Source organism: Nycticebus coucang, chromosome 24 (genome assembly GCF_027406575.1).
Source record: "Nycticebus coucang isolate mNycCou1 chromosome 24, mNycCou1.pri, whole genome shotgun sequence".
NCBI lineage: Eukaryota > Metazoa > Chordata > Mammalia > Primates > Lorisidae > Nycticebus > Nycticebus coucang.
The window spans coordinates 25,674,205-25,701,548 of record NC_069803.1 but is presented as its reverse complement, the minus strand read 5'-3'; the positions used below and the strand labels follow the sequence as shown (position 1 = coordinate 25,701,548).

General features: G+C 42.0%; 1 protein-coding gene and 1 non-coding gene across 3 annotated transcripts in view; one reads left to right on the top strand and one right to left on the bottom strand.

Moving 5' to 3' along the window:
* The window catches only part of EBF2 (EBF transcription factor 2), a 197,277-nt gene that overhangs the window by 39,748 nt on the left and 130,185 nt on the right, over positions 1-27,344 (top strand). The gene's annotated exons all lie outside the window — the stretch shown is intronic.
* LOC128576607 (small nucleolar RNA U13) lies at positions 16,336-16,437 on the bottom strand. Its single transcript, XR_008377445.1, has one exon. It is a non-coding gene; the product is annotated as a small nucleolar RNA U13 (small nucleolar RNA).

Below are 27,344 nucleotides of genomic sequence, written 5' to 3'. Positions count from 1 at the left end.
CTCCCGCACTCCACAATTTGAAGACTCCCTGTGAGCTGGGACCTCCAGGCGGAGAGAGTGATTGTCCCTGCCTTTTAGACTTTCCCATAGTCTCAGTGTAACTCATCCACAGCAGCTGGACTCGTGCTTTTGTTTTCTACATGGGGCTGTTTCAGTTTTCCTCTATTTCTTTACATATCTGGTTTTCTGTTTCTGTTTTTACACGTGGACCCTGGATTAGATGATTTTTTAAAACACAACTCCAATGACGTTGATGAGAACAAACAGTTAATGACGGCGCTGGTAGGACAGGAAGCAAATTGCATATCTGGTTTCTCAACGGGAACTGATAGCAACGTGATTCACTTTTCATGCATAGAGCATGTCAGAGGACACGGTGGGTGTTCAGGGCCACACTCGAGGCTGAGGAGCGAGTCAGTGTCAGGGGCAGGACACACAGCCTGACGTCCTGTCTACTCACCAGAAGGCGAGGCTCCCTCTCTGTTCACTTGACCCTTGACTTTAAAACATCACGATGGAAGTGATCAGATCACGGAGGAAACCTTCAATGAAGAAATATGGCTCAAGAGAGCAAGTAGAAACAATAACTTAAGTTATATTTCCTTTCTCATCAAGAGTATGTCTTAATAATTCTATATATTAACTCATTATCCTCGCTGCCAGGGCCATCTGGAGGACCCTGCTCCTTCAGTACCAGAATGACTCACTTGTCCTCTCTGGTGAGACGACTACGCTCTCATGGCACATAAAGGTGAAAATGCAAATATGGTTTTGAGACGGAGGTGACAGCAGATTGCGGAATGAGAAGCTTGTGTCCAGTGGGTCCCGCTATGTTCATATTGCTGAGTCCCAGGACCTCTAAAGGGAACAGGAATGACTGTGGTTCTGGGGAAGCATGATGCAGAAGTTAAAATTCTATTTCCAGCCTCTTAGAAACAGAGGGACGAGGACTTGGCAGGGTGCCCTGTCACTCTAAAGCCAACATCAGCCTTGCTAGTGGGCTGCTGCTTTTTGCCTTGGAAGCTTCCCTGCTGAGGACTGGCGAGGAGATGGCGTCACAGAAACGGGGTTAACTGGGCAATGTAGTTTTCTCAAGTGTATGGAAGGTTGCTGGTGTAAATGTAGACTCATAGGAAATAATGCAAGAACAACAACAAAAACTACCCCCCAACCAAAACCGAAAACCCTACATCCACAAAGATGGTCATTCCATTGTTTACTATCTGGAATAGCAAAGACCAAAGGCCTGAGCAACCTGTTATATTTTGTAACAGGAGACTGACTAAGCAAACAATGGCACAGCAATGTATGCACGATTATACACCCGTGGAAAGAATTACGGAGGCTGCGTAGCCATGTGGGAAAATGTTTCATAGAAAAATGGAATGTGTGTTGCAGAGAGATACTATATATACACACACACACACACACACACACACACAATAGCTTACTACTCCATAAAATGCACCTGTGTGTGTGGGCTGGAAGCAGAAAAAATAAAATAGTTGTAAGGGGGCGTATTAAAGCTCTGGGTCTATTTTTTCTTTTCTATTTTTTATTCCCATCCCTAATGTAATTACAAGTAACATTTCAGAGAAGTACCACCTGGATCTGCTTGCAGATGACCTGCCCTAGAGAATCTTTTAACTGTTCATTCCCATGGTGGGTTTGTTTCCATCCAAGGATGCTTAGCCCATTGTGAAAATGAGTCTTTGTTCTACAGACAGGGATTTTTTTCCTTGTGCTGGAGTAGGGGGGATCAGACAGAATGTCAGAAGAGACCGCCCCATGGAGGCCCTGACCATTTTAAAATGGCAAATTAAATTGTGACTACTTTGAGAAAGACTCATGCTTTGAAGTCTTTCTTTTGACCTTCACAGTCAAAGCAGTGACATCAAAGCATGAGTCTTTCCAAGTATCATTTTTAAACTCTATTAGACATAGAGCATCTCTATTTTATACTGAAGTTGCTGTGGACATTAAGGTAGAAAACACCTCTTAAAAAAATAATTACCCAGCTGTTCTCTAACATCCAAGTATCTTCTTCGCAGTGTTCTACAGGCTTTTTTCCATGATCTACCAGGAGGACAGTGAAAAGAAAATATTGCACTTTAATTTGATTTTTTGCCCTTGAACTTGTGTTCCCAGGCAGGTGGTTCATCCTTTTTGTGCCTCAATTATCTTCCCTTTTTTTCTTGCCTACCTCAAAGGAATACCAACAATCTCATGGGACTGTTGGTGTGTGGATCCTATTGTTCTAGATAAATGAAGAAATTAAAGATAATTCTGTCTTATTCTTAATGAATAGTCTCTATATTTTGGAGTGAGGTGGGACACCTGTTTCTCAGCCCTGGTTATGAAGTTACCATTTGGAACGTTGAAGGGCTTAAGTGCCTTTTAGGGGACTACAGCGTTTTAAAAAATGATGAGATGAATTTTGGTAGACTGAATTAATTTTGGTAGTTTTATTAAAGACAGCATTATATTGATTTGATTCAGTTTGATTTGTACAAATAAAAAAAGTTTAGGGACAGAGTCTTACTCTGTTGCCCAGACTGGAGTGCAATGGTGAGATAATAGTTCATTGCAGCCTCAAAGTCCGGAGCTCAAGGATGTCAATCTCCTTAACAGCTAGGACTATAGGTGTATACCACCAAGCCTGGCTACCTTTCTAAAGCTTTTCTTAGAGATGGAGTTTCACTCTGTTATACAGGCTGGTTGTAAACTCCTGGCCTCAAGCAATCCTCCCTCCTCAGCCTCTCAAAATGCTGGGATTATAGGTGTGAACCACTATGCTCAATCCTACTTTGATTTTAGCTCTAAGTAAATTGTACTTCAAATACAATTTGGAAGTTGGGCATCAATATAAAATTCTAGGGTGTTCATTTTTCTTGAAATAATTGTACTAAAGCTAGCCAGTTTAGAGAGAGATCATTCCTTGGGGTCAAAACTGTCTTCCTAGAAAACGTAGCCTATTCAGGATTTACAAGTATTGGAACCAATAGTAACAGTGACCTCTACATGCAGATTTTTATCTGGAGTAGTTTTAAGTTTCCTTTTTTAAGAACAAAAAAACATGTCACTATCGTCTTCTGGACTTTGGACGGGGAACAAACTAATTCAACATCTAAGTGACACTGAGAAGTGAAAGTCCTCCCTGCAGTGGACAGAAACACCTCTCCTAATGAGACAGAAAACAATGATGAGTTTCAGAGACAAAGGGCTTTGGTACAAATTGCCCTTGGTCCCCTGAGAGTCCAAATTCTGGTTGGCAAGACAGAGCACTTTGGTTAATCCCTAATTGTTCTCTAGGTGTTTTGCCAGGGTGATGATTTTTTTAGGAGAAAGACGTAATGGTCCTCATCAGAGGACGTGTGGATTTGGTGGTGGGTCAGTCATGTTTGCCCTTTCAGTCCTCAGCACCTGTGTCCCTTACCTCTGCCTGGGGGGCTCAGCAAGGATGGAGGGTACTGGCCCAGCGTTCTGAGAGCTCTTCCCATCCACCTTGTGGGCTCCTCACAGAGTTGCCCTGAACACCTGCCAGGGCTGCTTCTAAAAGAACTTCAGATTCCAACTTGACCTTGCCTGTGGCCAGGAAGAGGGTCCCACACCATGCAGGTTCCCTCCTCCGGCAGCAGCATCTGATTCCAGAAGTTCCAGCACTGGAGACTGATTACCCTGTGGCTTTAACCACAGAGAAATAATTGTAAATGACCTTCATCCCCCCTCATTTGGGAGGAGATGTAGCAAGAAAAGTGGAAGCTATCAGAGAAATTCTGAAAACTTTTACAGAAAATAAATTAGCATCAGTGATTGGATAGGACCGGGGAAGAATCAGCAGCAGCTGGTAGGGACATTTATCTCCTTTCTAGGAAGACCTAGAAATTTCTGGACCCTTTTTAGCAGGTTTGCCCAGAGGCTCAGTGTCCAGTATGTACTTAGCTAGTCATTGCACAAGTCACTGAAACCTGTGGCTCCAATGTTACCCAACTTTCCAATAGACTCTTGGGTGGTTGCATTGGAGCAGTTCAGAGTAACCTCGTGGAGGACACACAGGGACCACGCCCCTTCCCCTGACTCCTTATCTGCAGAATGAGGCTGAAAACAGGAAAGCGGCATTTATTTCTCAAGTGAGAGGTGTCTGAAAACCATCTGGGGGCCACCTGCTTGCCTGCCCATGGCTGGCTACCTCATTGGCTCCCAGATTGAATCTCTGACTTTATTTTACTTTTTTATTATTTATTTTTTTGAGACAGAGTCTCACTATGTGGCCCTCAGTAGAGTGCCATGACGTCACAGCTCACAGCAACTTCCAACTCTTGGGCTTAACGCGATTCTCTTGCCTCAGCCTCCCTAGTCTCTGGGACTACAGGTGCCCCCCACAACACCCAGCTATTTTTTTATTTGTTGTTGTTGTTGTTGTTGTCGTTGTTTAGCTGGGCCAGGTTCGAACCCACCACCCTCGGTGTATGTGGCTGATGCCGTAACCACTGTGCTACGGGCACGAGCCCAGACTCTGATTTTAGAAGCTGCTCTGCACCCAGGGGGAGAGACGCAGCCGTTCCATTATTACCCTCATTATTTATTTCTCACCCAGCACTCCAAAGCCTGCAAGGAAAAGAAGTCTAATTCCCTCCCCATTTCCATGCTGCAGTCTTTACTCCAAGCCAGAGCCTCTGCGTGTTAATGTTCTCTCTGAGGAGCCCCCCAGCTTTGAGGCAAGGGCCATGGGGAGATAGAACATAGCAGCAAAAGGACTCTGAGAAGTGCCAGGCCCCAGCCTTGGCCAGAGCTGGGCTGGCGTAATTTACACCCCTTACCTAACACAGGGCACGTGTCTGGGCTACAGAAGCCATTCAGTGGACCCGGGGCTGGCTTGGTGGTAAGGAGCCTGCTGGGAATGTGTCAGCAATACTCTTAACGATGACAAAGTAGTTCATCAATAATTTTTTTTCTCCTTCACGTCCTTTTCCCAGAATCAAGCAGTAAAATAAAATCCATCTCTCATGAAGCCCGCTCTCTGCCCAGACCTCCCCAGCCCAGCAGACTTCTTGCTGTAACCTTAGGCAAGAAGGTCACAGGCTCGGCCAGAGCTGGGTTTCTGGTCCTGGGTGGTACTTTCTATCCAGCTTTCGGGCAAGGGGCCTTGGATCTTTACTCTCCTTGTTCGGAAGTTGTGTTTCCTTTGTTTGTGCTAAAGTTGGGTGGTACCCAGGCCTTTCTGGCTGCTGTGCTTCAGAAAATGAAGCTGCCTTATCTTTCCCCCTGATCATTGTGAGTTCCGTGTATTTCACTCCCATTTATCCCCCTTCCTCCTATCTCTGCTGCCCTTTTTGTGAACGGCCTTGAATTAGGGGTTGCCTGGGAAAGGGAAAGAAGGCAGATAAGCTCTTTTTTAAAAATGTAAGTAAACTTACTTTCCTTTATACATGATCCATGTTTAAAGGAGGAAGACTATTCAAAATTATAGATATGTTGAAGGAAAAAAATCCTAGCCACTAGGGGACTGAGCATGAATAGCATCAGATAATTATGTAGGTATCTGCTCAGTGAGCTGTCGATAGATACCTGAATAGATAATCTTCCAGGTAGATCTCGTCCCATCAGCCTCTTTTTCTCTCTCCCTCTTATCTTTCCTCCTTTTCTTCATTATCTCTCAATATAAATAACTTTTTTTGAAAGGTAGGAGCCAGTCTCATGAGATGCTGACTTATATCTACCTTCCCACCCCCCTCCAATTGTAGACAAACTGCTTGGCAGGATTTGGCTCTTCGAGGGTCAGGTGAGCTATTGCCAAGCACAGTGCCTGGCACTTAGCATCTAAAAGATGTTCTAGCACATATTTTTAGGTACCCTGAAGCCATATGGTTGGTTCAAATGCTAGGAATCACATCCTAAAGACACAATTACATCTAAAATCTGTGTGAGCAATTAGGACTCCCTTACGGAGGTAGGTTCAACTTTCCCCCCTGACTTCTACTCTCTGATTTGAACTCATTCCACAGTGTAACCGGCAGCAGCATCCATAATACAAGGACTTTTCTTTATTTATTGGATTAGCTCCTTGGCTGGCATTTTTACGGTTATGTTATGCCTGTTGATTGTTGTTGGCTAAAGAACAAACACCTGGCTAGCATCCACGGGGAAGAACGATTTGCAAATTTATTTCATCCTTTTGTTGATCTTTCAGTTCCAAAGGCTCAAGGTTAGTTTGCTTAACCAATGCATCATCCCTCCGATCCTAGGTGTTCCCTTGTGACAGTGTCGTCTGGGCTTGACTCCCTCGTATGGCATTCAAGACTGCTGGGATGTACATATCCTTATGATATACTAACAATTCCATTTATTAAGGGTTACAAGACCAAGGAACAGCCAGTCGATGAAAGGAGCAAATGAATATTGAGTTTATTTACATGTCCACAGAAGCTGGTTATTGAATGTCTTATTTTTCTCATATGATATGGCCTTGACACTGGTGAATATTACTGCTGGTGACGGTTTCCACATAACTGATGACAGTAGTGACCAGGCCTTTCCCTACGACTCACAACTGGACCTAAAATTTGCCTGTGCTTCATAAATGCCACTTGATGGCGATGCTGTTGTAGCTGGCATCTGTGCTGCTTTATAAAGGGGCAAGCCAAAAAAAGGGGTGCCCAGTAACCGTACACATAACCCCTTGTTGCTTCCTTTTGGCAACAGTAGGCTGGGCCTGTGCCAGGTCCTCCGTGGTAGTAGAATTTGGAAGTAAGGACTCAAAATGCCACACTCTCCTCTGACCATCACTTAGGCGTTTCTAGGACTCCAGAAATATCCTGGGGTAATAAATGAAATCGTGGTTTCTGTGATTTTCATGACCTGCTTATGTGAGTCTCTGGCTGATCTGTTTTCTGCCACGGGGTGGCCAGGCCTGTTGTTTCTGAGTAGCTGGCGCTACTGAAGTTAGTTCCGAGGTCGCGTGAACCGGGGGACATCCATCTCAGAGACGATGTTTAGATGTCTTGGTTTGAATGAAGAATGGCTTTGACCCACACAGCTGGGACTAGAGACCCTTAGGGAGGGGTGGGCAGCAAAGAAAAAGACAAGGAGATAGAGAATTGCCGAGACATGTGATGGTAGAAAGACCAGACAGAGAAGGAGGTGGGCAGACTGAACATGGCAGTGGGAGAGGCTGGGAGAGAGGAGGAACTTTCACAGATGAGAACGTATGTGGATGTGGGGGAAGGTTCATTTGGGAAGATGGGAGGTGATGACAAAAAGACACACAAGCCAGAGTAGGGACATAAAGCAGAATGTATGTCGAAAAATGAAAGAGGAAATTGAAAACCCAGATGTAGAGATACCAAGATTGCAGAGGGAAGAAAAGTTAAAGGCATGGAAATGAGCCTATGCAAAAAAAATTTGGAAGTTCTCTTGGCGGGAGATAAAGAGGACATTTGTCAAATGAGAATTTTCCTGAGATAAGCTACATTTGTTAGCTGCAGTCAGAGAGGGCTGAGACGTTCAAATATATCTTTATCTGATGAGTTTCAAAAAAATATTATTTCTTTATATTTTTACTGGCACCCAGATCCACAGAATACAGACCCAATCATCATGGAAAGGTGTCTTGAGGAGAAGAAAATAGACAAAAAATGGTTGTGGCAATAGATGGTTCTTCATTTTCCATTTCAGAGACAATTTAATAACAATTTGGCTTTGATGCTTTTATTTTTGTTTCCTCTTCTCAAAGGCCTATTGGATGCCTGACTATTTTGCTTGCCTGTTACCATTATTTGTTTATAACTAAGAGGGAACCTAATCTTGTACTTGAGCAACGTCAACCTAATTTTCTCCAGGATACTGAGTTTCTCTCTTCACTAGCTCCTCTGCAAGGAATTGGCTGCATGTCAATCTTTTCCTTTTCTTGAAAAGTTTTTTTGTTCCCTACTAGTTAACTCAATGGTGCTGATAAGTGGGACTCGGTATATTTGTTTATTCAAAGAGAGACAGTGATGACCAGTGTCTTTCCTGTGTTGTGAAATCTGAACTTATCCGCACTCTTGTAACGCGATATCAATCTTTTGTGTAATGCCAGGTACTGCGCTTAATTGCCCTCTTGTAATGTGTTATCCCTGAGATGATAATTTGAGTTATTTCTTTGTTAACCTTTACACAGCCAATAACAAATGAAACGTCATTATCTGAGTTTAAAATAGGCTGTAAATCTCTAAGCCCTGGTAATACTCAGACACTTACAACCAGGGAGTCATAAAATGACATTAAATGACACTGAAACACAACCCAGAAATAGGACATCAATAGGTAGAAAGCAGAACATCTACCAACAGTTCACATGATCCACCCACATTACGATGCAGAGATTATTGAAATGACGCTGATGTTGCCCTAACGTAACCATCGAAAATGTACTTTCTTAATCTTTCTTCCTGCTGGCTGTGTCTCCTTGAGGACTATACTTTCCTTCTTCACGTATGCCTTGAGAAATGGCACAAGGAGATTTAAATTTTGCTTCTTCTGTGAAGTTGCTTCTCGCCTCTTTACACTGACGTGCTTGTCTGTTTTCTTTCACACCTAAATTTGGTCACTTTTCTTCCCCCCCCCCACTGCCTGATGTCGTAAACCATAACTCTCTCGAGACATTGCAAACCAAATTAGGTCTCTACTTAATTTCAGTGGAACCTCCATAGTGGACTCCCTCCCTACACCCATCACTGCCTTAAGTTGACCTAGTTTTTCTAGACCAGACACGCACCACGTGTAGGTAGCTGTGCAGTAGGCCTGGTTCCTTATGTCGACCACCTCCATGTGTTAACCAGTTTGTTACAGTCCCTTGGGTGGTTAAAGTACTGAGGTTCGCCTGTATTTTGCATAGTAGGTGTGAAGAGGGGGTAGGAAGAGGCGTAAATACAGACGCAGAGGAAATTGCTTTTGGAACCAGTATTGCTGTTCCATTTCTCAGGTTGATTTGAAAACAGGCTCTATGGTGATCACAGCATATTTTAACCTTTATGTTTCCACTGATGGCCAGAGATGGAAGCTGCCTTCTCTAAGACCACAGGTTGAAACTGTGGTTTATGGTAGGAAGGGACTAGAACTCAGGCTTCCAGTCCCCAATTTGAATGGAGATGGTTAGAATTAGTCTGTTGGAGTAAAATGTAATTTTTTAAAGATTGTGTAAATGATGGTAATGATCTGAGAGAATGCGGCTCTGGGCTCTACCAATCTCAGCGGAATGAAACCAGAGCATGAAATAGATTGCATTTTCACATGGGGTAAGTGGGAGGGAATGGGTTACATTTAAAAAAAAAAAAAAAAAAAAGGGGGGTGGTGCCTGTGGCTCAAAGGGGTAGGGCGCTGGCCCCCTATGCCAGAGGTGGTGGGTTCAAACCCAGCTCCAAAGGGGTAGGGCACTGGCCCCATATGCCAGAGGTGGCGGTTTTAAACCCAGCCCTGGCCAAAAACTGCAAAAGAAAAAAAAAAAAGGGAAGGAGAGAGTGGGGTGGGGTCTTGGTGTGTTCCACACCTTTTGGGGGTAAGACACAATTGTAAGAGGAACTTTACCTAACTAATGCAATCAGTGTAACCTGGTTTCTTGTACCCTTGATGAATCCCCAACAATAAAAAAAAAATTTTTTTTTTTTTTGGTAAATTTCAGATTAACATATAGGCATAGATGATTAGGTGACATTGTTTGCATTTGTTTAGATAAAGTATAAGTTGTAGTTGCTGAATTTTACCACATGTAAGTTCCATTCCAGCAGTGCAGTCTCCAGGATTTCATGGTGACTCACCTCCAGGGCCCCCGGGGTTCTCTCCTGAATTTGCTCCTAGCACAAAGTCCTTACTAATGGGCATCTAATAAAACCTTTTTGGTTTCATAATAATTTACTGACACTTCTTGAAAAAGTTTTATTCCGATATTTAGTATTTTCCTAAAAATAGTGGATTTAGTCAACATTTTCATAATTATGAGCCACTTAGTCATTTATAGCATCCTCCCACAATTTTAAAAATGTCCATTTTTAGGTGCCCTTAAATATCTAACATTCTCATTCCTCATGACATTGCTACATTTGTGTTCTTTTTCTCTCACTCTCTTACCCTCTCTTCCTTTTACTATCCTTGGCAGAAAATTTTCTATTTTCTATTTAAATTATTTAATTCTGTTTATCAGTTTTTACTAATTTATGACCTGCTCTTAATCTTTGTTAATATCATCTTCCTGCTTTCTATGGGTTTATTACACTTTCAAGTTTCTTTGATTGAATTTTTAGTACCTTTTTTTTATTTTCTTTTTTTTTTTTTTTTTTCAGTCTGTTTTTTTTTTATTTAAAAAAATGCATTTTGGGCTATGCATTGTCCTCTTTGTACCATTTTGGCTGTGGGTTTCTGTGAGTTTTAGTGTTTTTCTTAAGTGTCATTTACTTAAGTACTCAAATCGAAGTTTTGATTTCTAAGTGCTCTCTTCATTTGATAAAGTGATTATCTTAAATGATTAAATTTTGGTTAGAAAATGTGATTTGTACAATTTATGCCTTTTGGGATCCTGAAAAAATATAGTTTTGGTAATGCTATTTATATTTTCTCCAACTTTATTTACTTTGAGTCTATTTTATCTGCCAGTGAACAAGAAAGTATATTAAAATTTCTAGCTATAATTATTTTTTTGCCAATTTATCTGTGCAATTCTAATATTTTTAAAATTTACATATTTTGGTATAGTATATTTATATTTATGATTACACTGTTAACTCTTTATTTTTATAAAATTAGCCTTTTTATTCCATGCTCCTTCCGTTTAACTTTATCTACTATCAGTTTTGTGATCTTGGCTAAGTTTTGGTTTACATTTTCCTCATAAGCCTTTGCACATCTTTTTACCCCTAATCTTTGAGGTATAGCTTAGCCTACATATCATAAAATCCACCCATTTTTGGTGTGTAATCCACTACTTTTTAACAAATTTATGGAGATATAAGACATCTCAGTTTGTCTTTTAAATAGTATATGGTTGGATATATGTGGATCTAATGTGAATATTTCCATTTCCTAGTATGAGAATTTAACTTATTTACATTTATTGTTATAGCTGATATTTTTGGTCATGCATCTGTCATCTGGTTTCACTTTTATTGTTTTTTATTTCCATGACATTTCCTCTGTCTGCTTTCTTTTTAGAATGATCTTGTTTTCTTTACTCTACATCTTCTCGCATATGTTAGAGTTATATACCTTCTGTTAATGTTACTAATGGTTAAAGATTTTTCAGAAATATTTCCTAGCCTATATTTCTATTATTGTCATTCATGTATGAAATGTCATCTTTCTCTTATTTGACACAAATTTTGCTTTTGCATCATCCCTTTTCTCTTTTTTCTTCTGATGTCATTCCTTAGTCTTTTAAAGTAATAAATTTGGCCTTTGTATACACATTAATGTAATGGTATCATTTCTTCATATTTCTTCCCCTTGAATAATTATTTTTAATATTTATGTTTAAGTTGTATAGCCATATTTATATGGATTATTAGGCCTACCTCTATCTTAATAGATTTTGTTGTCCCTCACTATGCGTATTAAGATCTTGCCACTTTTGGGTTTTTATTTTTGTTTCATTTTTTTTCTGGAGTTAGTTTGCATCTTCAATGATCTTGTCGGGAAGAGTACATAGGTGCTGTATTTTCTGACACTAACTATCTAAGAATCTTTCTTCTGAGGTCTTCACTTATAAAATATTGGTTATAAAGTTCTTGGGTCATATCCTTTTCTATTTAAAAATATTTAGACTTTTCCCCAGTGTATTCTAGCATTTAATGTAGAGATGGGAAAGTCTAATAATACCTTGATTTTTTTTTTTTTTTTTTTCCTGGTACCTAATAAACTTTTAAAATCTGCATACATTTCTTCAACTCAGAAAAATACTTCTCTATTACATTTTTTTATGCTTCTTTTATTGCATTTCTTTGTCCTTCCCCTCCATGTTCTAAGAGAGCATCTTAAGCTTCTGTCCTACAAAGTTATATAGGTTTTCCCTGGTTGCTGTGTGGAGAACAGTCTGGGAGGTGGCTTGAGACAGGATGTAACAGAAACACACTAGGATGTAAGTAGAAACCTTAACTATGAGAACAGTTGAAGTGGCTCTTCCAGAGGTATAGAAAGTAAATTAGCATGACTTAGATGAGGGGTGGGGTGGTATAGATGGAAAGGAATGGATGAACTTGAGATACATCTTAGAAGTCATTTTTAAATGTGGCTATGAACATCCTCTTTTATGGTGGTTCTCTGCATTGGGGTTGCTAGCTGTAGGTTATCTTGAACCAGACTTCTGCTAATAGTCATGACACATTTATAGCAAAGACGAGTTCTAATAGCTAGGCGTTTGCAAAGTGATTAAAAATTTATACAGTCAGGGATGCCTCATTTGAGCCTCTTACACTAGAGAGGTTGACAAGGCAGATGGAGATAAGAAAGGTAAGGTGCTGGCTGGTTCAGTGGCTTGCCTGGATTCACCAGTGAGTGTGGCAGCATCATGACCTTATCTTGTACTTTTTAGTGCAGTGGACGCACTTAGCCAGTGTATTCAGAGCCTTATGTATCTGTAGAGACCCTGGAATTGTCACTAGACAGAGAGAGGTGCTGGGCCAAATCAGCACACGGGGCTCATCCCTGTGCCTCCCCCCTTGACCAGTCCAGCTCCCTTTTTGCCTGTTACATTCTTGTAATTTATAAATATAAAATTTTTATTTAAAGAAATTCTGTTGCTAAACAATGATGTTTGAAAACCATTTCAGGACGCATGTTTCTGCTAGCCTTTGGGCTTTTGATAGGTCCGTGGGTTTAATACAAGACACTGGAATCCTCTGCACTCTGTTCATCTAGATTCCGACCAAGTGCACCACGAGATGGAGGTAGCCTGACAGCCATGAGACGGGTTGCGCCAGTCATAGTTCAGCTCCACTGAGCTGCTGTTTGGAAAAGACTCTCCACTCCTGGTCTGCATCTGCCATCAGCCTACACACCGCTTTTCTTTCTCGCCTTTCACTCCCCCTCAGTTTGCTCCTTTCTTGTGACACACATCGACAGCCCCCCCTCCCCAGCCCCTTCTTCTTAATCATTCTTTTATTTATGTTTTCCTCCCATGATTTCTGTGCATACTTTCTGGCCTCTTCCAACTCAACTTCCTTCCGTTTTTCCTTTTCTGGGTTTTTGTCCGTGACCTTCCTTTCTAGTCCTTCTATTTTCTCTTCTTTCCTTCATTTCCCTTCTCCTCCCTCCCTGTTCTTATATTTCCCAATGTTATGTTTTGAAAATACTGAAATATATGTTGTTGAACAAATTCTACAGTAACACCTGTATACCTACCACCCTGATTCTGTCAATAACATTTTACTAATCGACCACCTGTCTCTCTGTGTTCATTAGTCGGGTGGGTTTTTTATGCTCTCAAAGCAAGTTTTAGATACCAGACATCAGTACTTTCGCCTGAATCCCTCAGCATGTGTGTCACAAGCTACAATTCAATGTTTGTTTACAATCCCTGGGTTTCTTTTAGGTAAAACTCACATGGTGAACTGTACGACAATCTTAGGCGCATGATCAGATGAGTTTTGACAAATGAATACTCTTGGGTAACCCTGTCAAGATAGTGTTGCAGTCATCTCAGAAAGTTCTTTCCTGTCCCTTCTTCAGCAGCCCTGCCCCCACTCACCCTTGAGAAATAACCACTATTCTGGTATTTTACCATGATGGATTGCTTTTACCTCTTCTCGAACTTCGTAAAAATGAATACAAGATGAGTTCACTCTTTTCTAGAAGACTTCTTTTACCCAGAAAAATGGCTTTAAGATTCAGCAAGTTAAGCCTGGGTGGGGTGCCTCCCTCTGGTAATCCTAGCACTTTGGGAGGCTGAGTTGGGAGGGTCACTTGTGACCAGGAGTTTGAGACCAGCCTGAACAAGAGCAAGACCTTACAATAAAATGGAATCATTAGCTGGACATGCTGACATGTACCTATAACCCCAGCTATTTGGGAGGCTGAAGCAGGAGGATCACTGAAGCCCAGGAGTTAGAGGTTGCTGTGAGCTATGATAACATCATTGCACTCCAACCTGGGTAATATATCAAGACCCTGTCTCAAAGAAAAAAAAAAAGATTTATCAAGTTGATGGTTGTTATCACTGATTTCCCTTTTTTCAGCTGTGTAATATTCCATCAATTGACTGTGCTGTGGCTTTGTTTGTTTGTTTAAGCTATTCTCCCTCTACTGGTAGGTGTTTGTCAGCGTGAATGAAACTGCCATGAACTCTCCCTTTTGTTTTTGCCTGTCCTCTATTTTCTGTGCCATTTCCAGCCCCCTCCTCTTTTGGTTCCCAGAGCACATTTAGGATTCAGGAGTAAAAGGTAAATAATTCCTCTGTCTCAGGGTGGTGGTGGGAGGAAAGTGAGATCATATATAAAAGGCTTTCATATCAGTCTCTGGCACACAGTAGGTGCTCAATAAGTGATAGCTCTAATTATACAGACTAGGCACAAAGGCTTCCCTTTTGCAGGAGATTTTGGATTTCTGCATTTTCTAGCTCGTGGCTTTTGCCAAGATATCGCATACCTGTGTACCCTTATTTATTCCTCTAAAATCTCGCCCTTTCCTCATGAGTTATATAAGGATAAAAATATAAACCTTCCCAGCATTATTGGTAGGGAATGATGAAGAAAAACGATGGCAGAGAGTTTGCAAAAGAAATAGCATCTGCTTTTTTTTTTTATTTTTCACACTACTCGAGTTTTGCGAGAAATTACTTCGAGATCCTTGGATGAGAAAACTGTATTCAAAAGCCAAGAGCTACAGTTTGAGGGATATCCTTTCCCCAGACCCATTAGCTGCCATTCAGCTAGGACTTAGCAGTTTCCACTGGAGCATAAAGAAGTTTATTTTACCATTTTAATTTGGTGCTGCTTTATTTATCCTGTTTGTGCTAACCCAAATTTGGCACCCACTCTGTACTCCAAGTGCTAATTTAAGTGACATATTTCCGTTCTGCCTGGGAAGAATACTCAGAAGAGCTGAAAGACGTGTGTTTATAATTATAAGGTACCGAGTTGGCTCAAACAACATCTTGTAGCATATGGGAACTATGTGGGCTAGTTAGCAAAAGTTTATGCTGAAGCCTAATGCTGTTTGGCTGAGTTTTGTAAACTCAGAGTTGTTAAGCTGTGCCTAATAAGACATCGGCTGAGTCAATTTAGTATTTCCAGGCTAGTCTGTTGTAGTGGTAAGAAGGACCCCTTTCCCTTTACTTGGCCTGAAACTCAGAGGCTTTGTGGAGGTGGGAGATTTTGCGGGGATAAGAAGGATAGGCTGTTTTCTTACAACAGTCTTAGAATTTGGACGTGACTACTTGGCCCTGAGCTGATTAAATCTGGCTTTTTATTTTTCATTCCAGATTGACATATAGGAGGATTCTTGGGTTATACTCAACACTGGGCACTTTAAGCTTTCTGTTCGAAACCACGTTATATATAATCTTATAAAGTTCCCGCATATAGACCTTTTCTATTATTTAATATAAATGCATAAAGAAATAGGGTGCTGTTCTAGAAATGAATCACCTTTGAAATGCACCCTTTGGCCGTCTGGTGACATTAGTGATATTCAGTAATGAGGTAGGTAGCACTTTTTCTAGCATGAACTCAATTGTCAGGCCTTGAAGGACAACACTCCGATGCCCGTTCCAGAAAGAGAATTCCAAAATTGCTTTGAAGGGTGGACCAGGCACTGGTGAGGGTGCACAGCTTCCCAAGGGGAGGACTTCAAAGGTGACCAGAGTGATATTTGGCAGTGAGGCATGTAGCACTTTTTCTAAAATGAGTTCTCAAACTTTATTGTCCAGGCTCATGTATATGTGTTTGGGTGCTTATGTATGTCACATGACTGGGTACACAAAATTGTAGTTTCAGTAAGATGTTGTGCACCTACTGTGTGTAAACAAATTAATTTTCCTACCTTTTTTCTCTGCAACCTTTGGGCTGGGCAAAGGAGATGATGGTAGGGGACAGGGGCTGAATCCTCAGGCCAATCCTAATGTAGCTTTAGGCTCTAGAGCAGTGTTATTGTTGTTTTATTGTTGGGGATTCATTGAGGGTACAATAAACCAGATTACACTGATTGCATTTGTTAGGCAAAGTCCCTCTTGCAATCGTGTCTTGCCCCCAAAGGGTGTGGCACACACCAAGGCCCCACACCCCTCTCTCCTTCCCTCTCTCTGCTCTTCCTTTCCCTACCCCTCCCTCCTTCTTTTAGAGCAGCGTTATTTATTTATTTTTATTTCTTTTTTCATGTCAGACGGGTCATGTGCTGATGTCATAACAAGATTTGCGAGAGGCATATCACGCATGCACGTGAAAACCCAATCATCACTTTTAAGAGCTACAAAAGGATCTAGGGCAGTGTTTTCAACCACAGTACACTTAAACCTGTAGTTGAACTTCCACGGCACACTTAAATTATGTTGATTAAAAAAATATGCTTTGAACTTCTTTCAAAAATAATTTATGATCATTGAAAAATTTCATGGCATACCTAAGATCCTCTCAGGGCTTCTCTGGAAGTCGACCCCAGGTCAGGTTATTTACAGGTAATATACAATGTCTGTCTATAGCAGAGTTACTGGAGAGAGACTGGGTCAGAAATTTAAATTATGTGTATTATAAATGTGGGGCGAGCAGGCCATTCATGTCGTCCTGGTATTTGAATCCTTTACATTCGTTCCCCACGTGCCCCAGACGTGTGGCTGGTGTCATGTCTGTGTTCTCTGAAACCCATGGCTAGGTGGGCGTTTGTTTAAAGAATCAGAGCTTTGTATTCAGGTAACGTGTTTTGTAAATCATGTCCTCTTTCTCATCTTTGGAGTGGATTAGATGAGGTCTTGCTCTGTTGTAAGTTTACTGTGACATAGATCTTTATAACCCAGATTCAGATGTGTTGTGAGCCAAAACCTTGCCCTGGATGTCGCATGGGAGACGGTGAAAGCTGCTGTCATGTGGCATTGCCTGCACTATGAGTCTGTTATCTGTCAACACCCGGTGGGGGGAGGAGGGGGATTCCTCCTGTCCCAGCCCCCACCCCTAATGAGTCACATTCAGCTGATGCTTTCCTGTTTGTAAAGCCATCTTCACACATGGCATTTCCTTTATGCCTTATAATAACCTTCTGGAGGATCAGTGTTACCCCCATTTTATGGAACATTGAAGCTCAAAGAGGCAAAGGCATGTGTGTGAAGTCTCATATTTTGTCTGCAAGTGACAGAGCTTGGAATGTGTGACTTTCAGCCCCTCACTCTTCTGTCTGCGTCACAGCTGTCCCTTGTAGTTGAGTATCGCACCGTTCATCCGACATGATTGGAGGATACGAAGCTGCTAGTTTAGTTTTCATGCGTTAAGCCCTGCTTTGTAGAACCAACGTGGTTTCTTGGAAAGAGCTGTGGGTTTGGGGGTCTGAGGAACTGAGTTGACGTCCTTGCCTTTCCACTCTTGAGTTCTATGACTTTGAGCAAATCAGTTTGGAGCCTACGTTTCCTCATCTGCAAAGTGGAGATAGTAGTAGGCATCTTGTGAATGCTGGGGGCTGGTGTTCAAGAGAGCACTTTGTAAAATGGAAAGCATTGTGCAACAGGTCAAAGGTCACTGACAGAATCCTCTCTCCAACCAGACTGAACATTCCTGGCTGGATTAGGACACATTATGTCTGTTACTTAGCATGATGCCAGCTCTATAGAAGCTTTTCCATAAATAGGAGCAGATGACTTACTGGTCGGTTGAGAGCTGAGATGGTGCCTGCTGGGTCCCCTGTTTCTTCTCCCCACTGTGTAATGTCTCTCTACAGGGTGACACCTCAGAGATAAGTTTTGGCAGATCACAAAATATTTCTGAATATATACATCAACATTCATATTTGTGTACATGGACTAGTAAAACTCATTTCAATGCGTGCATGTGTGATCATGTAGACTATTTTGTGTATGGGGGGAATTTACCATTACTGGGGGCCTCATCGATGGCTGGGGCATGGGGACTTGATACAGCCTTAGGAAGATCAAAGCTTGTCTGCCGTCTCTGGTGGTTATAGCTCTCTGGGCGGCCCTTTGATGATCCCAAGGCCCTCAGAACTGTGTTAAGAGTCCTTGGGGGGTACATGCCCCAACTTCCTTATTTCCCACCTATCCATACTTCCTAACCTGCTATGTAATCAACGGCCTAATGTATCTATGGACAAGGAGTCTGAGGCTGGGAGGGGTGTGCAACCCCCAGGGATTAGGTCTTTTTCAGAATGCGTGGATGTCACTAAACTGTCCTTGGAATGTACCTGTGTTATGAAAGCAGTGAATTATGAGATTTCCTATACAATGAAAAGGAAAACCTAGCCCACTGGCAGATGTCCTCAAGAGAGTAGTAGTATTGTTAGTGTGTAGTCCTGTAGCGTATACCTGTGTGCTTACGTGTCTACAGCAACACAGCTGCCACCCAAGTTTCTGCTTGAAATCCCTGGAGCAAGGGCTTCTCAGGAGCACAGGAAACGCTCTCTGGAGTGGCACTGGCATGAGGTGGGCTTCTTGCAAAGTCTGCTTTGCAGAGAAGCACTACCATATGAAAGCGCTGAACTTGTAAATCAGAACCTGGGTTTGGGCTGGATTGTTACTCTGCATAAAATTGAATGTCTGTGTGCCTCAGCTTCCTCAGATGAAGACCAAAGGCAAGAGTCATCAGGCACCACAGTTGACAAGCACAAGGATGATCCTGTGCAGAAAAGTTCTTAGAAATCTTGAGCAAATACAGGATGAGATGATGGTTGTGTTTTGAAGTCTTGAGTGGCTTGGAGAACCAAAGTAGGAGCATGATAAAGAGAAAAGACTCTCGGGACTCCCTGGGATCACCTCCCAGCTCTACTACTTGCCAACTGGGTGACCCTGGGCAAGCGACAGAACCTCTGTGTGCCTCAGTTTTCTCATCTGTAAAATGGGAGGGAAATAATGGGATCAGGGTTTGAGCACATAGCTAAGGTCTCAATACATGTTTTATTGAATATAAAACATTTGTATATGTGCATATAAATGTCATATATAATTTAGATTATTATCCAGTGAGTATGAATCTTTAGTAAATCAGATTCCCACATCATTTGCTCTCTTTCCTTGCCCTTACCTTTGGCTCTTTGGTTTTTTTTTTTTTAAATAGAAAACCTCTTACCATTTTACATTTGCATCTGTGTAATGTATTTAAGCAGTTTATGTCATAATTTTGATAGCCTTGTGAATATTAAATATATAACAATGTGATTATACCCTCAGTTATTTAATATCTAAACAAATGTAATATTAAAACACATTTTCTTTTTTTACAATTTATTTTTTATTTCAGTTCTCACGTTTTGGTTATGTAATTTGCATTTGTATATTTTAAGTTGCTGTGGTCAGTGGGCCCTCCCCCAGAATACGTGTATTGGGCCCGAGGTGTGAGTTTATATTGACTTTTTAGTCTTATCCTTTCCTTCCACTTTCATGAGAAAGATGCTAATTATCATGGATAGTCTCTTTTCTACATTTCAGGGTAGAGTCTAGAGCAGTGGTGTTGTTGAGCTGTGCTCATCAGAGCCTGGCGGGTCCTAGAGAAGAGCCACGTTGCTGGTGTAGTGAGGGTGCAGGGGCCTGGGTTCCCCATTTTGGCTCTGACGGAGCCTTTATCTGCACCATGTATGATTTTCTTCAACCGAGGAGTTCAGCTCCTTTGGGAATTTTGACACCTATTGGCTTAGAGTCAACACAGCTTTGGCTCCCATCTCAGGAGCCTTCTCCACCCCCATCTGTTACCATCGACAGACTATCACTTGTGATATTGATCACAAAGTGATCAATAAAGTGATCACAAAGTCATTCACATGGGCATCCCCAAACCAAAGCAGTTAATATTTTTTTTCAAAAGCTTGTTTTGTTGGTGTGCCTCATGAAGAAAGTAGACTCATGCAATTGAAAAATATTTACGAAAATAAAGGTTGTCATGAAAATGAACTCTCCAGGAAAAACACCTCATTGAGTTTAACTGAGATTTTCACACCATCAGGCATCAAGCAAAGAGCGTATTGTTGGGAAACCAATCAGTTTGATGCAATAGTGGATGTGACAGAAATAGAGGTACAGCCCCTGTCTTCTGGAGTTTATAATCTAGTGAGGGTGACAATTTGCAGGCACTTAACAGCAATTCAAAAGTTTGTGGTTGGATGTTCAACAATGCTTGTTATTATCACTCTTCAGAGAAGAGAAGAGAAGTAGAATGCATTTGTAACAGAGGGGGCTTCTCAAAGTAGCTGGAGGTTAAAATATAGGTAGTATTTAAGGGGCTGGTGTGCCTTATGGTTGGGGGGGGCTTCAGCATGAACCACGGCAAGGGAGGTGGCCTAGCCTGGTAAATATAAGCATCTGGGAAGATGCTTCATAGATTCAAAGACAGAGGTCCTGCTGAACTGTAAGCTTCATGAGGGCAAGAACCATGGTTTGTGCCCAGTATACAATAGTTTCTCAACAAATAGGTGTTACAGAAATGAATGTATATCTTAGGGCTATGTAACCTGGAACTGTGAAGCTCCTGGAACTTTTCTAACACCTCACCTGCCTTTTTAAATAGCAAGATCCCCTGTTACTTCCCATCATCCTCAATTTCTCCTTTTTGCTGGACCACAAATCGCCTTTCTGTGAATGTCAGGGATTTGTGAATTTGTGCCTTACAAAGGAGAAAAGGGTAACTCGGAAAAGGTACGTGACTTTCCTAGGGTCACACAGCTAGTTAGTGGCAGCACCGTGGCATTTTATTCTGGCTGGAAGTCTGGCATCTCACATGTGCCTGGCGTTCTCAGTAGGGTCAAGTTGATGAAGGAAACCTCTCAGTTCCCCAGACCATTTGTCCGTCTTGCTGTCTGGAGGCCTCCCATCTGGGTTCACTGATGATGAAACTTTGTGTGTATATCGTGTGATGAAGTCCACTGCAGGACTGTACACTTTGTATGTAGCCACTGGGTATTTTAGAGAAGGCAGCAGCTGAATTCCCAGCCAATTTGAAGGGCACGTTTATCTCCAAAGAGCCCTGGAGGACTTTGAGAACTCATTGGAGGCTGGAGTTATAGTAGTTAATTCCTGGCTTGCTAGCATCCTCCTGGGTACAGCCCATGGTTAGCTCTGCTCTGTTTTTATCACTTTTCAAACATAAAACAATTCCCCCCTACCTCCCTTTAAAGCAGAATTTATTGTCCCTAAGATCTTCTAGAGGCAGAAGCATGTGTTTTCCTTTGTTTATTATAGAGACATATATATATATATATATATATTTTTTTTTTTTTTTTTGTTTGTTTGTTTGCAGAAGCTGAGTTGTTTGAGAAGTTTCTCAGTTTCAGGTGGTGGGTGGACAAAAAAACCCCCCAAAACCAAAAAACTTTGAGAACACCCAGGAAGGGTAGCTGCAGATCTGAGCTATGCAGATCTCATTCTGTAAAAATCTAAAGGCCTCTACTGAAAGGAAGAACCCTGGGCTGTTCCCCAAATGCAGAGATCAAGCCACATCAGGCAGATTTCATCACCTAGAAATTGGGAGTTTATGAGATGCAATCAAACTAATGGGTCCTCGTGGCTTTTTCTCAGGCTTTCTGCCTGATTGCTTGTAAATGTTGGCAAACCCAGATTTGGGGGGGTCCATTTACATATGCTTTTAATGATATGGTTAATGCAACTGTGCATTCATCTGACACTCATATAAGCCAGCCAATACGGTCTCAGTGAAACAGCCATTCACGGGGCCCTGGGAAATGCTGGTATTCTTATAGTCTGCAAAATTTGGGAGACCCGGTTCCTCCTTGATTTCACATTCCAGAAATAGTTTTTTTGGATCCTAGTTTATACCCACCTACATCTGAAAACACACCAAAGCACACACCTTCTTTTGGTTTAGTATGCATTTTTCTCCTTCACCCTGGCACCCACCACCAGGACCAATTGGAGGGCAGAGCCCAGCACGTGGCAGCGTGACCCATGTTCAGGGAACGCATCTCTCCACTGTTAAAGGAATGCTTAGGTTTAATTTGTTTGGAAGCAATCATTGAATAGTTATCTTTGGGTATCCTTTAAATAACACTCCACTGACACGGCAGGATAAAACTTCACCAAGCAAAGTTTTTGATTTTTTAAATCAACATCGATACCAGTGGGGGAAGTTCTTTGTTACGTCTCCAGCACTTGGGTCTCAGCTGATCCTTATCCACACCCAGCGGATTTTCATAATTCATAAGCCGGGAGGCCCCCGGTGAGCACAGGCTGCAGTGCGCAGAGGAAGCAGGGCTGGCTGAGGTCAGCTCGGGGGCCTGGAACTCAGAAGTCCTGGCTTTTCCCTCTATTCCAGCTTCCTGGGCAGCCTGGCTCCATGTGGCGTCCCAGTACATATTTGAGGAAGAAGACGAGAGACTAAAGGGCATCTTCTCAATGGAGGTGGTGATGAGTCCATTGAGTACACTTGGAACTGGTGTTTGAAGTTGTTTTTCTTTTTAATTTCAGATTAATAAAAAGTTTTTCTTAAATTATGGGATGGAATAAAGTCTGGAACATAGAAAGAAAAATATCACTATAACTCTTAAACTTTAGGATAATTTCACTTCCACGTGTCCTTGTGTTTCTTTTTTGTACGAGTATTTTTGTGGGTTAAAGCACACATAATTTTGTTGACTTTATTTTAACTTTTATGTTGAATCATGTGCATTTTCCATGATCTTATGTATTCATTCTTCCTCCTCTTTTAACGGGTAAATACTGTTCATTCCTTTGAGTGGATGGATGTGCCATAATGGACATTAACATTTCTATATTATTTTTGAATAATACAATATTATATTAGTATAATATATTAGTATAAACTAATATTAGTATAATATATAAATATATTAATATATAAATATATTAATATATTATATTAATATATAAATATATAAATAAATATATTAATATATTATATTAATATATAAATATATAAATATATAAATATATTAATATATTATATATCATATATAATAATAGATTTGATTATAAATATATATTAATATATTACTATATAATATGCACATGATTATATATAATATAATATTTATAATATATAATAATAAACATAATATTTTTGAATAATAGGGAAGTCCTCTCATTTTTGACTTCTAAAATTGCAGCAATGACCATATTCTTGCACATGCAGAGGGCGAATGTGTAATTCCTGATTCTTCGCATTAGTCCCAGGGGGTTTGTTAACTATTAAGATTAGTATACATCTTTTACCTATAAATATGAGCCTTTTAAATAGAAAGGTAAAGACATAATAAGACAACATACGGATATATAATTGTACACTTATATACAGGGTGGCCATAAAGTTCACGTGCAATTTAAAATTGCACACTAACTTCATGGCCACCCTGTACAATTTGTTAAATATATAGCATATATTTTATAATATGATATAAGTCAACCTTAACTATAAAAAAATAAGGACAGGCATGGTGGCTTACATTTGTAATTTCAGCACTTTGGGGGGCCCCAAGGGGAGGATCACTTGAACCCAGGAGTTTCAGGCCAGCATGGGCAGTATAGCAAGACCCTATAGTCTCTATAAAATATATTAGTGAGGAGAAGGGTGCAGGGGTGAGAAAGTAGGCTGCTGCTCCCTGGCTGGGGCTGCATCATGGGCCCCAGCTGCAGGAGTGCTCTGGCTCCGTCCCACCTGGAGGTGGCATGCAGTCCTAGTAGTCCCAGCTACTTGGGCTTGATCCCAGGAGTTCAAGGTTACAGCAAGCTATGAGTGCGCCACTGTACTTCAGCCTGGGTGACAGAGTAAGACTCTATCTACAAAAAAAAGAAAAAAAAAAGAGTATAGAACACTTTTTTTTCCTCCATGGAAGGGGGAGAGGAGGTGCTAGCAAAATCAGTTAAGCCCAGTGCAGGAACTTATCACTCCTAAGAAGTGAAGGGCCATGGACTAGTCCTAATGGTCTTGGAGGGTGGTGTAATCTCAACTGAGTGCAATCTGCATACAGCTCCCAGCCTCCTTTTAGATAGTTCCTTTCCGCATCCTCACCCATGGAGCCTTGCATTCAAACTCTTCCCCTGGGAGTGATCTGAGTTTCACCTTTCACTTTTCAGGATTGCTTTTAGGTGGAGGGTCAAAAGTGCTGGAGACAGGGCAGGGAGGAGGAGCGTGCAGGGGTGAAGAGGCAGGGCCAGGGCTCCCCGGCCGGGGCTGGGCTGTGGGCCCTGGGACAGGAGTGCTCCGATGCCGTCCCACCCAGCGGTGTTCTGGGAGCTGGGAGGATCAACCGTGAGTGTGGGTGTTTCACGCAGTTTCTCACCATTTACCATTTAGCACATGTCTGAAGGAATAGCTCACAGAATTGGCTCAGAACGTCAGAGTATGGGAAAGTTGAGCTCAGAAAGTTAGAGTATGGGAAAGAAGAACTTCAACTGTTTTTGAAGCATAAATGGGAACTTAAGCCCAGGTGTCTGAGAGTGGACAGCTAAAAATGCCCATCCCAGTCCAAACTCTAATTGGGTCAACTTTATATATAATATGGGGGCTGGAACCACAGAAAACCTCCCTCTGGTACAAATGCAGCCAACTGCCCTTTTTAAAGCTTGGTCTAGTAGCTATCGGAGACTGTACCTGAAAGCGTTCCGGTTCATAGAAAATTTGGTTCTATTTTATTAACCAATTATGAGGCTTAGTTTGCATTTAACTTTGAGATTATTTTGAAAATTTAAATCCAGCTCCTTTGATTTCAGGAAAGGAGAACTGGTACCTATTCCATATACTGTTTGCTGGCTGAATGATTGTACACACGTTTAAATTGGGAAAATACAGGTGCGCGTTGTCTGGCTGCATTGGTTCATGCTTTCCTTCCCAACTTTCATTGCCCTGTACATTTTATTTTGGAACCTGGACTCTCCATTTTGTTCTGGAACAAGCAACGTGGACCATAGAGCATCAAGGCAGCCCCTTGGTGCAGTGCTTGGGGAGGGATAGGGGCAAGAATCCAGTTGAGGATTAGGCCGCTCTTGCTGGTTAGAAGTAGGGAGGTGAAAAACAAACATGCAAAGGGCAGGACTCAAGACCCGGGAGCATGGAGAGCAGACTGAGCTCCTGTGCCCCAGGCAGTGGCAGCTCCGGGATATGAGGAAGAAGGCTTTGGGGGCCAACGGGGAAGGCTCTGCGTGAGCCAGGCTTGGAGATAAAACAAAGAAGAAATGTTCTTTGAGTTTCAGGCAGAAGCAGAGCTATTCCTAGAGCTGGAGATCAAAAATATGTGGTAGCTGAAGTTTTCTACTCCTGGACTTTCTACCACTAGCTGGTCACATCTTCCCAAGGACAGTCTGCTATCCCCCTGGGGAGAGGGGTAGGCCCCCATGAAGGGGCCATGATCAGTTTTCTTGTGGCCCCCAACTACACTCCTCCCCCACTGCTTTCCTCCAAGGCATTTGGCATCTTTTTTAAAGTGGTGGCCTCCCGGTGTCATTAAGCAAGTCAAAGGTCATCGGTCTAGAAATTGACACACTTGACCCATTTCCTTTCTGCGCTGGACCTTGAGTCTGAAGCCAGCTCCCCCAGGGACTTTGTGGAGGGCTTGAAGCAGAGTCTTCAGTGCTTTGTTCCCTCGAGGTGTATAATTCGATATTTATTGCCTCTCTCCCCAACAAGGTCTATGGTGCCACTGGGATCCATTCGGTAAAGAATGTTGATCCCTTTATGAATTTTTGATGGGGGAGGAGGAGCCTGCGAGGCCACTGGGGGACCTTGTGAAATGGAAATGTTTTTTCCTTTTGATCTTTTCTTCCTTCCTTCTTTCCTTCTTTCCTTCTGACACAGTTACCATTGCTGCCCTGTCTAGACTCCCTGCACATCAGTGAGTAGCGTCTTTACAAGAAAGCAGAATCACAGCTCTTGAAGGAAGCAGCCCTAACACCCCCTTCCGTAAATCTGTGTTTATAACAACAGCAGAAACTTTATTCAGGAAAAGAGATGTTCAGGCCAGAACACAAAAATTAAAAATGAAACAAGGCAGCAACACACAAGATTCCCTCTGGAATGGGAGAGGATGAATGGCACCCCTCCTGCCGCCGCTGTTCTGTTTTTGTGGTGGTCTGAGGGGTGGGACTCCAAGGACTGAGAGAGTCAGGGTCTGTATTTCATTGCTAAGCATTTGACAGCTCCAGTGCAAAGCAATACCGTCCTGCTTTTTATTAGCCTGTGTGAGTCCAGCACAAAACAGAGTCTTTTTTTTTTCTTTTCATTTTTCAGAGGTAGAAGTTTTTGCCAAACTATGAGATGATTTAACCACAATTTCCTTCCTGAATTTTTTTCCCCAAAGTAGGAAGGGTGGGGGAGGGATGATTGGGTGGGTGTTATTGTTTAATAAGATTTAAACAGGGTCTCTATTTTGTGGCCAGAACAGCCTTTCATGCCCTTTATCTGTACTGGGATTTCAGCTGGGTTTTTATTTTGGTGACATATGGCCCATCGTATAATAAAAAGAGACGAACCATTCAGATTTAATTTGAGCTGCTAAGGACGTCAGAAGGGCTGCAAGGGGAGACTGTACCTGAGCTTTCATTTGTTTTTTTAAAAAAAAAAATTGTGCAGAGAAGTTGAGAAGGTGACTTTTGGAATTAGTTTGGTTTGGAGGCATTAAGTCCCAGATCAAGAGAGAAGGTCAATTTGTAAGTTTGGGAGACGTGCCAGCCCTGCTCGCTCTTTTATTGGAGAATTGCCTATGGGGCCTTTCAGAGATCTGCCCTTCAGGGGTCCTGCCTTCCACCTGCTTCCCCCCTGAACAGGGAAATGGGCTTTTAAAAATATTACGCAGCACACCACAGCCGTCTCCTGATCTAAATGCTGTGTGGCATGACAAAATGTGACTCAAGGGCCAGGGGCAGGGCACGGGTCTGCAGCTGGCACACGGAGCCTGTCCGGTGCAGGGCCTGTTTCTTAGCCCAGCATGCACTTCCCTCGGAGGACACGGCCCACCTGGCCTCCACATACCCCTGGCAGCCTGCCCAAATCATTTTATTTCACACCTCCACCCCCAAAACACTGTCAGGGAGGAAATGCTTTCTGCATCTGCAGGACAGACAGCAACTTGGTGAGGGTTTTGAGGGCTACCAGGGTGACGATGGCAGAACCAGCGTAAGGATTCGTGCAATCATGCAGGCAGCTCACCACTATTTTCTGCGTGCATCCTTCGTGTGTGTGTGTGTGTGTGCGCGTGCGCGAAGACAGGTCCGG